This window comes from Clarias gariepinus, chromosome 8 (genome assembly GCF_024256425.1).
Source record: "Clarias gariepinus isolate MV-2021 ecotype Netherlands chromosome 8, CGAR_prim_01v2, whole genome shotgun sequence".
NCBI classification, from domain to species: domain Eukaryota; kingdom Metazoa; phylum Chordata; class Actinopteri; order Siluriformes; family Clariidae; genus Clarias; species Clarias gariepinus.
Window position 1 is genome coordinate 20,318,038 of NC_071107.1, and position 14,429 is coordinate 20,332,466.

Below are 14,429 nucleotides of genomic sequence, written 5' to 3' on the forward strand. Positions count from 1 at the left end.
TGCCAAGTTTTGATTAAGACAATTTTGAGAAGTAAAAAGTTTGGTCCTTTTTTAAAATTTACCCAACTATATTTCATCCACATATCGATAATGCAATACTTTCCACATCATATGTTCCCTTTGCATTTTATGGAGGTAGTGTTTTCCATGGGAACACTTGCCAGTCCATATATATATATATATATGTGTGTGTGTGAGAGAGTTAGGATTATGCAAGTATGGCTTTCAATATTACCTTTTTTTATGCAACCTGAACATCGGTGGCTCAGTGCTAGGTCTCTTGCCTGCAATGCAGAAGGCCCAGGTTCGAAAACCCAGTTAATGCCCAAATCCAGGACGCTGGATGCAGTGCCGGGCCCAAGCCCGGATAAAATTGGAGAGTTGCAGAGTAAAAAAAAAAAAAGAAGAGCATCTGGCGTAAAACCTGTGCCATGTTGTTGTGCAGATCAGCTGTGGCGACCCCTTAATGAAGCAGTCGAAAGACTTAACAAATTTTTCTTCACGCAAATTCATCATATGACCAAGATTTCCCCATGGCTGCCCATAATCGCAGCACGGTTACCCGTCTGTGTGTAATGCTATGTTTAACACGGATAATATTATGACTGAGGAAACATCTTCAGGAGTGCTGAATGCCAAGTTTTATTATAAAAGCTTCTAGATGGAAGATTGGATAAAGCTAAAGTGGTAGCTTGTGTGCTCAAGCTACCTTCTAGGGAACTATTTTTACAAGAATACATTAAACGTAAGCTATGGAAGTGGTGGCTCAGGCAGCTAAGGCATTAGGTTATTGATACTCGATTAAATTGAGTATTTTAAAATTGTGATTAATTATAATTAGTGATTTAGCTAGATTAAAATTTGTAATCGATTGACAGCTCTAATTACAAGTCAAGCTTATTTTTTTTTTACAGATTACAAACAGGAACATGTTCATATGGACAGGCAAGTGGATTATTTCTTTTGAGGATGAGGTCACTTGAATCTCATGAGGAAACAAAAATGTGAATCTAATTATTGGCAAATTTACGCTATTTCATATTTAATTGATGTCCAAGTTTTGGAAAAAAAAAATTTGGTCTTGTTTTCAGTTTACCCAACTCTTTGTCCAGATATCGGTGCAATCTCAGTGACATTAAAACGTTCCTGATGCACGTTTATGGATGTGATCATTTCCATAGGAATACTTGCCTGGCCATATGATCATGTGTGTGCCCTGTTTGAAATCCTTAAAACAGCTTGACTTGTAATGCATAATCCTACATAACAGTAGGGTGAAAAGTTTTTCATCTGAGGGTAAGGATGTGGTTTTCTGTTTCATCGCTTATTTTTTATAAGCTGATGCCATTCCACTGACTTGTTCTGATTTCCTGGTTTTCGAGTTGTGATGGTAAGAAACGGGTATTAAGTAATAAAAAATTTAGGAAGATCTTCTCTCAGAGAGTGAGTTCAATATTTATGATTGTTGAAAGCATGTGTAAAAAAGTGTGTGCTGGCAGCGTGACTGAGTGTTGCTTCTATATATAGAGTTAATATACATGTTAAAAAGCAGGATGTGTAGTTCATTACCAAACTTGATGTAATTATTGATGAACAGATGTGTTATAAGCATGATAAATCACTTAAGCATGTGCTGTTATGGAACCATAACCCGTATTGTAAAGTTTACAGTGAGCATCACCTTGTTTGTTGTGTTGGGTTGGTTCCTGTTTGCATGCGAGGTATATGTCCTTACCATAAGCTTGTTTTTCTATTTTTTTAAATGTCCTACAGTAGGACATAGTGAACATGTATATTTATGTCCCTGCACCTGCCTTAGGATTATTCATCCTGAAGCATTTTGTAAAAGCACTTTCTTTATTGCTATTCCTGTGGCGTGTGTGTGATATGGTGATATCCTTTGGGAGTGTTAGCCCGGGATGAAGCACGTCAGCTGACAGATGAAAGCCTAAGCTCTCCCTCTACTTTGCTGGCTCACACACACACACACACACACACACACACACACACACACACACACACACACACACACACTCATGTGTATGATGAGTTTCAGTGAGCGCGACCTGCTCACTGAAGTCATTCTCACAAGCTGCCACTGCTGAGGCTCAACTCTTTTTCCTGCCAAGCCTCTCCACACACACAGTCATAAACACACACACACTCACTCAGGCTGGGAGTGGGAGCTGTGGAGGAGGGGCAGGTTTGGTTAGTGTAGGGCAGTGTGGTGGCAGCTTCAACTGCTTCCTCATGCTGGCTGGAGAAGTTGCACACTGCATGTAGCTCTATGTGTATTGAGCACAAACTGTCGTAAATCAGCGTATGCAGGGAGGCAAACGATTGGCGTTGAGAATTGTTCAGATTTATGCATGATATGCTAATTAAGCGTGTGTGCTGAGAGCGTTTCTATAAATGAATTATATATTGCGACCTCTCAGACTCATGACTGATTTACAGCTGCTGGGTGGTTTTTACACTGACTGTGCGATGTTTGCTCTGAACTGTACACTAGACAGGCACGTTGATTTAGAGCAGAGGTGTCAGACTCCAGTCCTGGAGGGGAGCAGCACTGCAGAGTCTCGCCTCATTTAACCCACCCGTTTCAGCTCCTCCGCTAATTAGCAAGACTTTCATGAGCTGCATGTGGTGTGGTAAATGAGGAGCGAGACACATCTGTGCAGAGTGATGGCCTCAACCACTTCTTTCGTGATTGTGTTGATCATTGAGATGAGGTTGTTCCCGGCATTTCTGATCAACTCTATTTCCACGTCTTGGAGCTTAAAATATTTATTGAATGTTAACTATAGACTAGTTCTCTGCGTGGAAGTTGGCTCTGTGAAATGCAGCAGGGAGAGCATTTCAGTTTTAAAATCAAGTGCTTGTTTAATTTGAAATGGCTTGTTCACAGCAGGCCAAAGGGTGACTCCTCCATGCAGTCAAACAGAGGGCTGAGCAAAGACAACAGGCCGTTTGTTTTAAGCTGAGCTACCCCAAAGTGCACAGTCAGCAGCTTGCTCTGTTTATGGGCCATGGGGGCCGTCTGCTCAGATCCCGATAGATCCGACTTGTGGAAAGGGGGAGTTACGGCAGGATAGTATGGCGGACTTGAACATTTCTGCAAGAGGGCACGTTTGCACAGTCCTGTTAACGTTGGGATAGAATTAAGGAATGTCTGGACATTTGCTGAGAGGTAAAATTTAAAGATTAATTCTAAACTGAGACAAAAAAGGGAGACAGAAAAATATCATGTCGAGGAAAAAATTTTTTATTTAGTTATGAATCGCGAATCTTTTGTTGCGGCAAAACATGTATTGCTACATTGACTCAAAATAGGTAAAACATATATATTTTTTTACATTTATAATGGAGATGAACTGGTCGATTGGCCATTGACCAGAACTTCCAGGTTTTCAGTTCGATCGGCCATAACTGATAATCGGCCACAGATATAAACAATTCTGTACCGAACGCAGAAGCTTCCGAGTGCAGCAGCAGTAACGCGTTTTTATGCCAATGCAATATCAAAAATTGTGCACGTTAAAAGTCTCCAATCTGCCTTTTTCTCCAAACTTTTAAGAGTAAATTAGTCTCAAACCCAAATGTATTACCTAGCTCCCTGAATATGTGAAAAGTGCCCATGTGATGCCCAGTCAGTCCCATGTGTTTTATTTTTTATTTTTTGGTCTCTCTCATAAGTGTACTTAGCTACCTTAGCAGTTGGTAAAGTAATGGAATAAGGTCTAAGCCAGTTAATTGCATACTATTTTTCACTTCTAACAAAGTTTTTAACAGAGCACATCATGTTAGGATCAGCAAATCTTAAGGCAGCATTTCAGCTAAAAGATGAACAAGCTATAAGTCTGACGAGCTTATTTCATTAAGGTTATGTTTAACTGCATGTTTCTGTGCATGTGAGTTTCCTCCACATTTTCAGGTTTTTTTTGTGAACAAACTTATGAAAATGTGTTTGACAAAAGGTGTTCCTGGAATAGGATCCTGATTCACTGCAACCCTGACCAGGATAAATGTTCTTGAAAAGCGAGTTGTATGATAACTCTGAGTTGGGCTTTACTGCGCTTGGTGGTGTCTGTGCATGTTAATTAATCCTCGTAATGGAAATCGTTCTCCAGTCAAATAGCGTGCACCTCAGCTGGTTTGAAAGCACGTGCAGTGGTCACAGCTCTGAGGTGTGTTCCACATCAACACGCCTGCTTCCAAGGACAGGATGGCTTGTTTATTCATGAAGCCTGCCATGCACACTCACCGTCCTGGTTGTCCTAATGCAGTGGCTGTTGATCTACTTTTAGCTGCTGTCATGCGTCTAATCCAGTATCTGTAACTCAGCAACACTGCCTTTTGTATTCCTGGACCTGACTAATATAATCAAGGGCACCAAAACTGCTGAAATGAATATGCTGCTCATTAGAAAAATTGATTCAATGATGCGTCGTGGTTGTTTTGTGTGGCCATTCATGTATCGCTACATTGACTCCAAAATCTATTTTTTATTGTATATATAAATTTTTTTGAGGTGGAAATATGTTGCAATTCCTCTATAATACTACTGGTGCTCTAAACTAGTCACTTATTTCTAGGCAAACTTGAGAAAAAGATATTTTTTTTATTTCACCATGTTTATAAAATTTTGATATTTGTAGAATCGCATTACAAATCAGTTCGGCACTTAGCGTATCGCGACAGCGTATCAGGCGATCCCTGGTGAGTCCTGTCCCTACTGTTTATGTTGGTCGGCTTTGTTTTGTGAATGAATTGCCAAATATTAATTGTAGGATTTTTTTGCTGTGTTTATATAAATCATAATCATAACTGAAACACACAGACGTATTATCCTGGATAGGATTGCTATGTGTGCGCCTGCACTAATCTAAATGAGCATGAATAGGTTTCTTGTTGTGTTTGCAAGGTGTTAAGTCTAGTGCCGATGCCTGCGTGAGTCAGTACTATCAAAAAATAAAGACTTAATTACCATTTGCAAGCTTCTTAATTACTGACTAATGCACAGGAAATGCCAAAGTCTAAATACTGGTTGTGCAGCAAAAGAAATAAACAGTGCAGCTCCGAGGTCCATGAGCGCTGCCGCCCGGACCTGATGCCCGACACTGGACTGATGGCTGGCTACAATCAGAGCCTGTAATAAAGGCTTTCTGAAAACGGGCCCAGTAATCTGCCCGTGGCTGACTGACCTGACGCATGTAGCTTTTAGTAGGTTAAGAACAGCTTTTAAGCGTGGAACACACAGCTGGGTGTGCTGTTCTGAACAAAGGGAAATGTATTTTAGTGTGGTGGTGAACCTTACCTAACCTTCATAACAAGGAACAGATTGCGACCCTGTTACTTGGTGCAATGTGGATTTCATTTGATTTAGCCATATTGAACTTGTTGGGAAATGTTTGCTCCAGGAAGTTTTCATGCTCTACTGTTCTAACATGACTGAATCCTATATGCTTGGAAACATTCCAGCCAGTGTTTGATATCGCCGACCTTGTTTATTTATGCTGACATATAAAATGGAAACTGCGATTCTAACAACAGATTGTGCTATTTAGCAAAGTAGGGCGAATTTAATAAACACGGCTAGTTGGCACTTTTTTAAAGGACCATTACTTTTTATCAAGGTGACAGCGCAGTTTCAGTCCCTTTGCTTTGAAGTGATTTATAATGTGTGTTTAAATACCTGCTGAATGTTTCTAAAGTTACACCTGCACATAAGAATAGCCAGTATTGTGGTTGATCTGATATACTACTTGTATTGATATTCAACACATGGTTGATAAACAAAAGCACGAGGAAAAAAATGACACGCTGTGATTTAACTGCTGTGCCGTTATAGGAAAATAATTAACAATGGGTGTTGATTATTTTTCCAATAACATTGTGTCCTGAAGTTTTTTATACTTGGGCAATTTGCCAATGACATGATACTTATGAGCAGAAGTGAGTTTATAATTATTTATTTTATAATAATTAAAAAACTGGAAATACTTTAAAACATTATAAAAAATAATAGGTACATTTACAGACTTATTAAAAGAGAAATTATTTACCAGAGAAAAATCATTCGATCATTTGGATAAATTTTTTTATTTATCCCTTTTGATAGTCTTGTTCTTTGAATGCCTCTTTAGTTCACTTGTATCTCAGTCTGTTTTTCGAAAGTGGAAAATATGGCTCAAACTGGATACATTACAATATATTGTGTAAAGTTATATATTAGGTTTTATTATACATGTTTTAACTTTGTAAAAATTCTGATGTCAGGATGACTTGTTCGGGCATCTTTAGAACATAAATGATGGGGTGTGTTCCCTGGATGCATTGATTAGTAACCTACCAGAAGGGTTCAAGGAAGGATAGACTATTGGTGAACTGCAGGCTCGTGAATGCCCAAGGTTTGTTCATATGTGTGTGGAGTGAAGGCAAGCCTGTGGACTAATCCCAGAGAAGAGCTGGTGTAGCACAAACTGGTGAAAAAGTTCATGCTAGCTGTTATTAAAAGTCATGATGGCATGACTGCTGCATTATGTGCCATGCTTACCTGGGGAAAGGTAGATGCAGAAAGTCAATGGGGGCAGTGTGAGACTTCAAGTACACTTTCATGCCAATGTTATTACCTAATGGCAGTGGCCTAATTCAGAAGAATTCACCCTGCTGCATTGCAAAAAAAGAAATGTTCAGGAATTGTTTCAGGAACTTCACAAAGAGTTTATTGGTTTGTCTGTTGTTTATTTGTTGGTTTGGCCTCCAAATTCCTCAGATCTCAGTCTGACTGAGCATCCCTGGGATGTGCTGGACAAACAGGTCTGATCTGTTGAGGCACCACAGCGGAAAGATCTGCAGGTTACGAATTGGTACCAGTTACCACAGCATACCTTCAGAGTCCATGTCAGAGACGCGGGCGGAAGGTCCTACACAATTTCAGCAGGTGGTTTTAATGTTTTTGCTGATTGTTGTATGTATTTAAAAGGATTGTGTGTGTGTGTGTGAGAGAGAGAGAGAGAGAGAAAGAGAGAGAGAAATAAGATCAGATGTTTCTAATCAGAGGTTGAAATTAGAATGATAATTGTCAGTGTTGTATCTGCGTGAAACGCAATAAGCACGAGAACGTCACATTCCTGCAACTGTGTGGCATATGGTTCGAGAGCTGTTAATGGTAGAAATGGTTGGAAGCTGTCTAAAATACGATTTTGTGCTCTTTATCTCTCTTTTCCCATATTGTCTTCCATCATCCAGCTTGACTTACGCCCACACTCCCTTTAATTCAGTATGTTCTCTATTTTTTCCAATGTGGTCAAAGGTGACGTGATGTAATTTCATCTGTTTTTGTAGTTTGTGACTATTCGATTACATTGCTGTCCAACCACGTTTTCAAAAGTGGGAAGGACTTTTCATGGATGACATCATCTGTTATGTGAGAGTTTTGTGCTGCCGGCACTTCGCTTTTCCCTCCCTCATCTAAATGTCTGTAAAAAAAAAATAATAATAAAAAAATAAAAATTGCGGCCTGGTGCTGAATTCTGATCTTTAACGTCTTCTGATCCTTGCCCTCGTGCCCCAGCCTTGCCATGTTGCCTCATGGGAAACTGCAAGCTAACTGAACAAAGGCTTCCTGGGCCGTGTGGTGCCTTTGCTTCTGAGGCACTGAGCACTATGTCTTTCTGCTGTCTGGTAGAAAGAAAGGGGGTGACTTTGAGCTGGGCTCACTCCAGATTTAATTAAACAGCTCTGGCTTCTTCAGGAAAGTAAGCTCGCTGCCAGATCGAGTTTGATGTAAACGCCCGAGTTGTGGATAAACAGAATCGTTTGTCAGACTCTTTATAGCCATCTCTGCAGGCCTGGCATGATGACAGGCAGGATGTCAGGGTGACAATAGCAGCTGAGCTGAGCACAAACCTCTTCCTTTTGGAATACAAATGGTCAAGAACAACTTCTTTAATCGATTTATGTTGTGCAAATCGTGTAATTCTGATTTGATCGGGTGCAGTGATAAATACAAAGCTTAGAAAAAGAAAGGCTGGTTGTGTTTTGTAGACACATCTTATACTGTTAAATATGTTTGGAAAGGGCTTCTAAAGGGATGCTTCCGAAAAACATTAAATTTTCACTGTCATTGGGAGATGGGAGTTAGAGACTTTATTATTTTTTTTTAATACATTTTTTTTTATAATTTTTTTTTTTATCAGAGCTCGGCCAATCAGCTCTGATTGGCCAAGCTCTGATAAAAAATTTTTAAAAAAAAAATGTATATAAAAAAATACAAATAAAATATAAAGTCCATAGGATATCTGCAACTCTTGAACTCCAGCTCGAAATTTGAAGAATTCCGGCGTAAGATACCTTCTGCTTACCTTGTTGTGCCAGTTACAAGTACACAGCTTTTATAAGTCAGAGCTGGTTTGGTGCACATGGGGAACCTGAATAATATTAGGCAGATGGTTTTAATATTATGGCTCATTTCTGTATGCAGAAGTTGGCGTTTGCTCAAACCCTCCCCACAGCTGTTGTGTGATTGGAAAAACTGGCCAAAGGGATGTGAAATGGGATCATTAGTGCTGCACAATTAATCAAATAAAAATTAAAATCGTAATAAGGACGTGTGCAAATATTTTATCACACAAGGCTGCAGTTTTATTACAACATATACAGGTAATGTATGCATAGTCAAATTTATTTATTTATAGTTTGTCAATTTAAGATTTAATGAATTTATCTAATAATTTTAAGGTAGTAAATACTGGCAAACATGCCTTTAATGAGATAATTTGTGCCATAATTTGATGTTATTCTACATAAATAACTTTGAATGAAAAATGGTAGTTTAATGGTTACAATTTGCAGTTTAAATCGCAATCACAGTATGTTTCATACTGTGCATTTTTTTAGCTGGGTTAAAAGCGCAGGAGCAGCCTAGAGACAGCGGCCCCTGGATCAAGCAGGGTTAAGGGCCTTGCTCAACAAGCACCTTGGCAGTGCTGCAGCTTTAATCCCAGACAGAATCTTCATCATGGGCTCATCATAAAATCTAACAATCTGTTGTATTAAAAATAACAATTGGGATCTTTCATTAGATGTCATTTCAATAAAAAGGTCTTTTTACATTTTTATGATATTACTTTTTTTTCCATCAGGTGTCCTGTTGTTTAGGATTTAAAATTTATTCAAATTCAAAATTTATTTGTCACACACACAGTCACACACAGTACGATATGCAGTGAAATGCTTAGACAACTGCTCGTGACCTAAAATAGAAGACTATAAATAGTAATAGGAAATAAATATGAAAATTAAAATATAGGGTATATTAAACTAGTAAAGAATAAAATAATATATAAAAACTAAAGTTAAAAAAAATAAATAACTGTACAACAAAAATACACAATATAGAAAATATTTGAAGAATGTATAAAGAAATATAGAACAATAAGAGAATTTACTAACTTTTGCCATGAATGTGGCGGGACATGACAAATTTTTATGTCATAACTTTAAAATACAGATGTGGCCTTTAATCAATAGTGAAATACTAGAAATCTATTGAGTAAGCTGAATTAATTTCAGCCAAAGTAACCCAATTTAAATAATGAGATGCTTTCTATACTTATTCTAGACTGTGGCTGTAATCTCCTTCACTGATTTTTATGTACGTGTATGTCTATATCTGGAAAAAGGAAGTAAACTAACACCCTTACCTAAGTTGATTTTAAATTATGGTCTCCATCAACTTAAGGTTCAGATTTCAAAGCGCAATATGCAGGTGTGCTATTCTTTAAAAAAAAAAAGAAAAAAGAAGCACTAGTAAAACTAAAGTATAAGAAAAATGAGAGGTCATTTGATTATGCCTTAATCTAGTTAAAAGTAGTAGTACCTTTGTTACTAGTTAATGTGATTTTTGAAAGAATTAATGAGAAGAATTTGTCTCTTGCTTGGGCACTTGTTTCATCATCAAAAAACGTCATTCTACTTGATCTGACAAGAGCAACAAAAAAAACAATCAAATAAAAACATGTAACTACATTAAATCTGTGGGAATTAGGTCTTCACCTGCATGTAGGAGGGCCCGAGTTTGTGGTCTGGCCAGTTCATCCCATCCAGTAATACCAGAACCAACCTGTATATACAGTAATGGGTGGCTGTGCCAGAGGGGGCATCCGTCATAAAACCTATAGCAAAATAAATAATAATAATAACAATAATACATTTTATTTATAATGCACTTTATATTTGAAGCAAATCTCAAAGTGCTACCAATTCATTCGACCCGAAAGCTCTGATAAAAAGATACGTTTTAAGACCGGATTTAAAAGCGTCAACAGTCTGTGGCGTCCTCAAATACTCGGGGAGAGCATTCCACAGTCTAGGTGCAGCTGAGCAAAAGGCCCTATCTCCCATAGTATGAAGTTTAGTCTTAGGTTTTAAAAGATGTAAAAGAAATATAACTCCTGATGGGAGCAACTGAATGAGGAAGAAGAACTACATTATGGAACATGACTACTTACCTCATTTACTGCTAGTTAGCTTAACTTTAGCTTGGCTGCAATGCTATGGTAGCTATTGCTAATTTAGATGCTAATGTTACTTTGAATTTAAGTGATGTCCCTCATCCATACCCTATACGGTGTCCTGTGTAGCATTTTTTGTAAGTTCAACTACAACGAGTAACTACTGACGATGGTCTGGATAAAACTAGTTGCAAAATAAATACATTAGGTGCACTGGTGACCGTTTCAGTTGCCACCTGGAGCCCGTCTTGTATAATGCCACAGAGCTGCTAGTTTATTAAAATATCCACTCGCTTCTCACACTTTGTCATCTTACCTGATATTGTTGGGTTTTTATCTCCAACACCCCCTTTTTATCTCCATTGTGTTTGCTTATTTATGTTATTAGTCTTTTCTTGTCCTCTGCCCTTGTTGCTGTTATTGAGTGCTGTAATCATACCCTGTATGTAATCATGCCCTGTGTTACATAGACTACATGCACACACATTGCTGCACCTGCACACCACTACAATGTGAAGGAGAAATTATAAGAAATCTCTACTGGGATAACATCATTTTTTGTTATTGGGTTGCCAGCCAGGTTAGATTGCGTATTTCTGTCAGAGTTGATTTCCCTAGACTGAGCTTGACATTTGTGAATAGTGTGATGGTAGAACTCTTAGCAATAAAAGCATCTAATTTCATTTGTACATTTCATATAAAATTACATTGGATGATGCACAAGTGCATAGATCTTTTGTGTGAAGATTACATTTTTTTTTTTTTCGAAACTATTTTTACATTTGTACAACTTTTTGATCGGCAGGTGACTAGAATTCTCTGGCCAGAGATATGTACTTTTTAGTAAAAATCTTGCTTTAAAAAAAAATATTTTTTTAAGTACAATGTTAATATTAAACTCTTGTATTTGAAGTTGTTTGTATAGTTTAAATGCTGCACTCGGTAATTAATCAATAAACTGTTTTAAATGTAACATAATTGGAGAAAATTTAATTTCGAATCAGGATATGTATAAAATTTCAGTCAAATTGGCACAGAGGTATCGTGGTATCGTATTGGTAGTGATTCCCATCCCTAATGTCAGTGTAATATTTCTTTACACAGGTTATGCACATTTTTATCAGAGTTCTGTAAATTTTTAATCGGACCACTCCATTGTCATGTTACTGGAGTCATGTGTATGGTGAAAGTATAAATAAAAAAGGGTTACAGCAACAGCATAAAAATTTGATAATGGTAATCACGGCAAAATAAATACATTTTTATTTAATTCTGAAGCTCTGGTGTACACTGACTCCACACACTGACATGGCAAAAGTGTTTGTATGAATTTTTTTAAAGTAGTTAAACTAATTTAGAAGCGATGGTCATATTTGTTAGGTACACAATGCATATTGTTAATGTATGGTGTGTGTCATGTTGCCATCCAGCTTTCCACTCGCAGCAGAGATGCTGTAAGTCAATTTGCTGACTCCATTAACTAGTTTTATCCAGACCAGGAGTTAACTCCAGAGCTTTGAAGTCAATTTTGCAAGCTGAAATTTATTCACCTCACATGCACACAAGCAAATTGAAAGAATTTAGCTTCACTTTCAGTAAACAGTACAGCCAGCAAATTTTTTCATTTGTTTTGAAATGTGCAGTCGAACAAATCAGAGCTTGAAAAGCAGGTAAGATCTTCTTCCAACTATTAACGCTATTGTTATATCGACATGTAGTTAGAAAAAGTATGAGCCAGTAAAGAAATGTATGCAGTACAAATTGTGGTTAGGTTCGGGTTACAGATGCAGCAATGGCTGATTCTGACTCTCTGCGATCGGCTTGGAAACAGTTTTATGTAAGCCTGGTCATGGTTCATCAAGTAGAAAACCTACCGATTCTGGTCACCACTTTAGTTTTCGTGTCTTATTTAAAAACAGCGGTCTGTTGAAGCACTTAATATTCACGTGTTGCGTAAGATTATGGATAATGTATTAAAATAATCAGCCATTATATTATGCTATAATAATTAAAGATGGGAGTGTCGCATGCTGAGCCCAAATCTTTATTATTATTATTATTTTGAATATTGCATTTGAGATGCAAAATGTTGCCGTTCCTCTATAATCCTACAGGTGGTGTGCTCTAAATTGTTCACACCTTGGCAGGAGGCACAGCGCCCTGTGTGAATGGAGCAACCCATTCATTAATCTAAATTTTGGGATTATTGCTGTCAGAAATCCAATAAAAGTCTCTGTCTGGTTGCTGTTATTTTTGATTACCTGAGCCTTGAGCAAAACACAAGCTCCTCAACCCCAGTAAGGTTATTGAGCACAGAGACTAACTGATACAGGGTAATGGATGGTTACATTCAGATTTGCAATTTAGACATTGTAATTCTTAGTTGTGTAAACCTGAGGCTTCCATACGAAATGATGCACTTTGACATCTATAGGCTTTCATACCAAATGATGCAACGATTCCACCAAATCTGCGAAGTGAAGTTAAGAGCAGTTATGTTCCAGATTACATCACCACATCTGGTGTATTTTTTTTGTTATTTATTTTTAAAACTAATTTAGCACTTTTTCCTTTAGAGGTGGGGTTGACTATACACGTCACTCAGCAGATCTAATCAACATGATAGTTAACCGTGTATATTCCAAATATTGCAGAAGACACAGAAACGACTATAATGTCACAAAAATCCTTAAGGGGATGCTTAGAGTACTTGCAAAAGTATTAGGCTCCCATGAACTTTTCCACATTTTGTCACATTACAGCCACAAACATGAATCAATTTCATTGGAATTCCACATGAAAGACCAATACAAAGTGGTGTACATGTGAGAAGTGGAACAAAAATCATACATGATTCCAAACATTTTTTTACAAATAAATAACTGAAAAGTGGGGTGTGCATAATTATTCAGCCCCCTGAGTCAATACTTTGTAGAACCACCTTTTGCTGTAATTACAGCTGCCAGTCTTTTAGGGTATGTCTCTACCAGCTTTGCACATCTAGAGACTGAAATCCTTGCCCATTCTTCTTTGCAAAACAGCTCCAGCTCAGTCAGATTAGATCAGTGGTTCTCAAAGTGTGGGGCGTGCCCCACTAGTGGGGAATACAGACATGACCGGTGGGGCGCAATGAACGAGAGGGAATTAGTGGAAAATAATAGGAAAGTACCTATTGTAATTCATGCTTTTCTTTATTGATTTATTTAATCTTTATTTTCTTTATCGGACACTCGAAACTAAATAATGACACACAAAGAAATGGATCGTTAATACAAGTAAATTAAAATAACATCAGAGAAAAAGTGGAACCATATAGTGCAACAATGTCGGTTTAACGTCGGCATGTTAATTCCAGAGGAACAATATATAAGGAAACATTAGGTATTATATATGTCATTTCATTTATTTTAATGTGTACGCTGATGTTTCTGTATTTTTGTTACAAATTAATATTTTATTAGGCAGTACTAGTCTGGCATTTCTAGTTTCCAGTGTGGCAACAAAGTTGCTTTTTGATCCTTCAGGCGCTGAACAGAAGGGAAGATCAATATCGCTCTACGCTTTTTGTTGGTGTGCGGCATTTTGCGATGATCCCTAAATAATTTCGTTGCGCTGTAGAGAATAATGGTGTTTATGCTTTTAAACATGTATAATTTAGGGTGTAGCTTAAACACAATGTAGAGAGGAAATATATGTGGGTATCTTATTTGCGGGTTTATTTACGCAGCTATTGAATTCGGAGATGCGAATATCAAACTAACTTTACCGCGGACACAAACAGGTGTTTTGCGCTAAAATTCCCCCCGCCACGGATTGCCCCCCTACATAATCTTTATCAAATTATACAATATAAAACAATATTATATTACGACATACATTCAAAGGTTAATTATCAAATATATTATTACTATT

The 14,429-nt window shown here is 37.5% G+C and overlaps 1 protein-coding gene across 2 annotated transcripts in view; it reads left to right on the plus strand.

Moving 5' to 3' along the window:
- Nucleotides 1–14,429, plus strand: part of dlg5a (discs, large homolog 5a (Drosophila)) — a 52,400-nt gene that overhangs the window by 890 nt on the left and 37,081 nt on the right. The gene's annotated exons all lie outside the window — the stretch shown is intronic.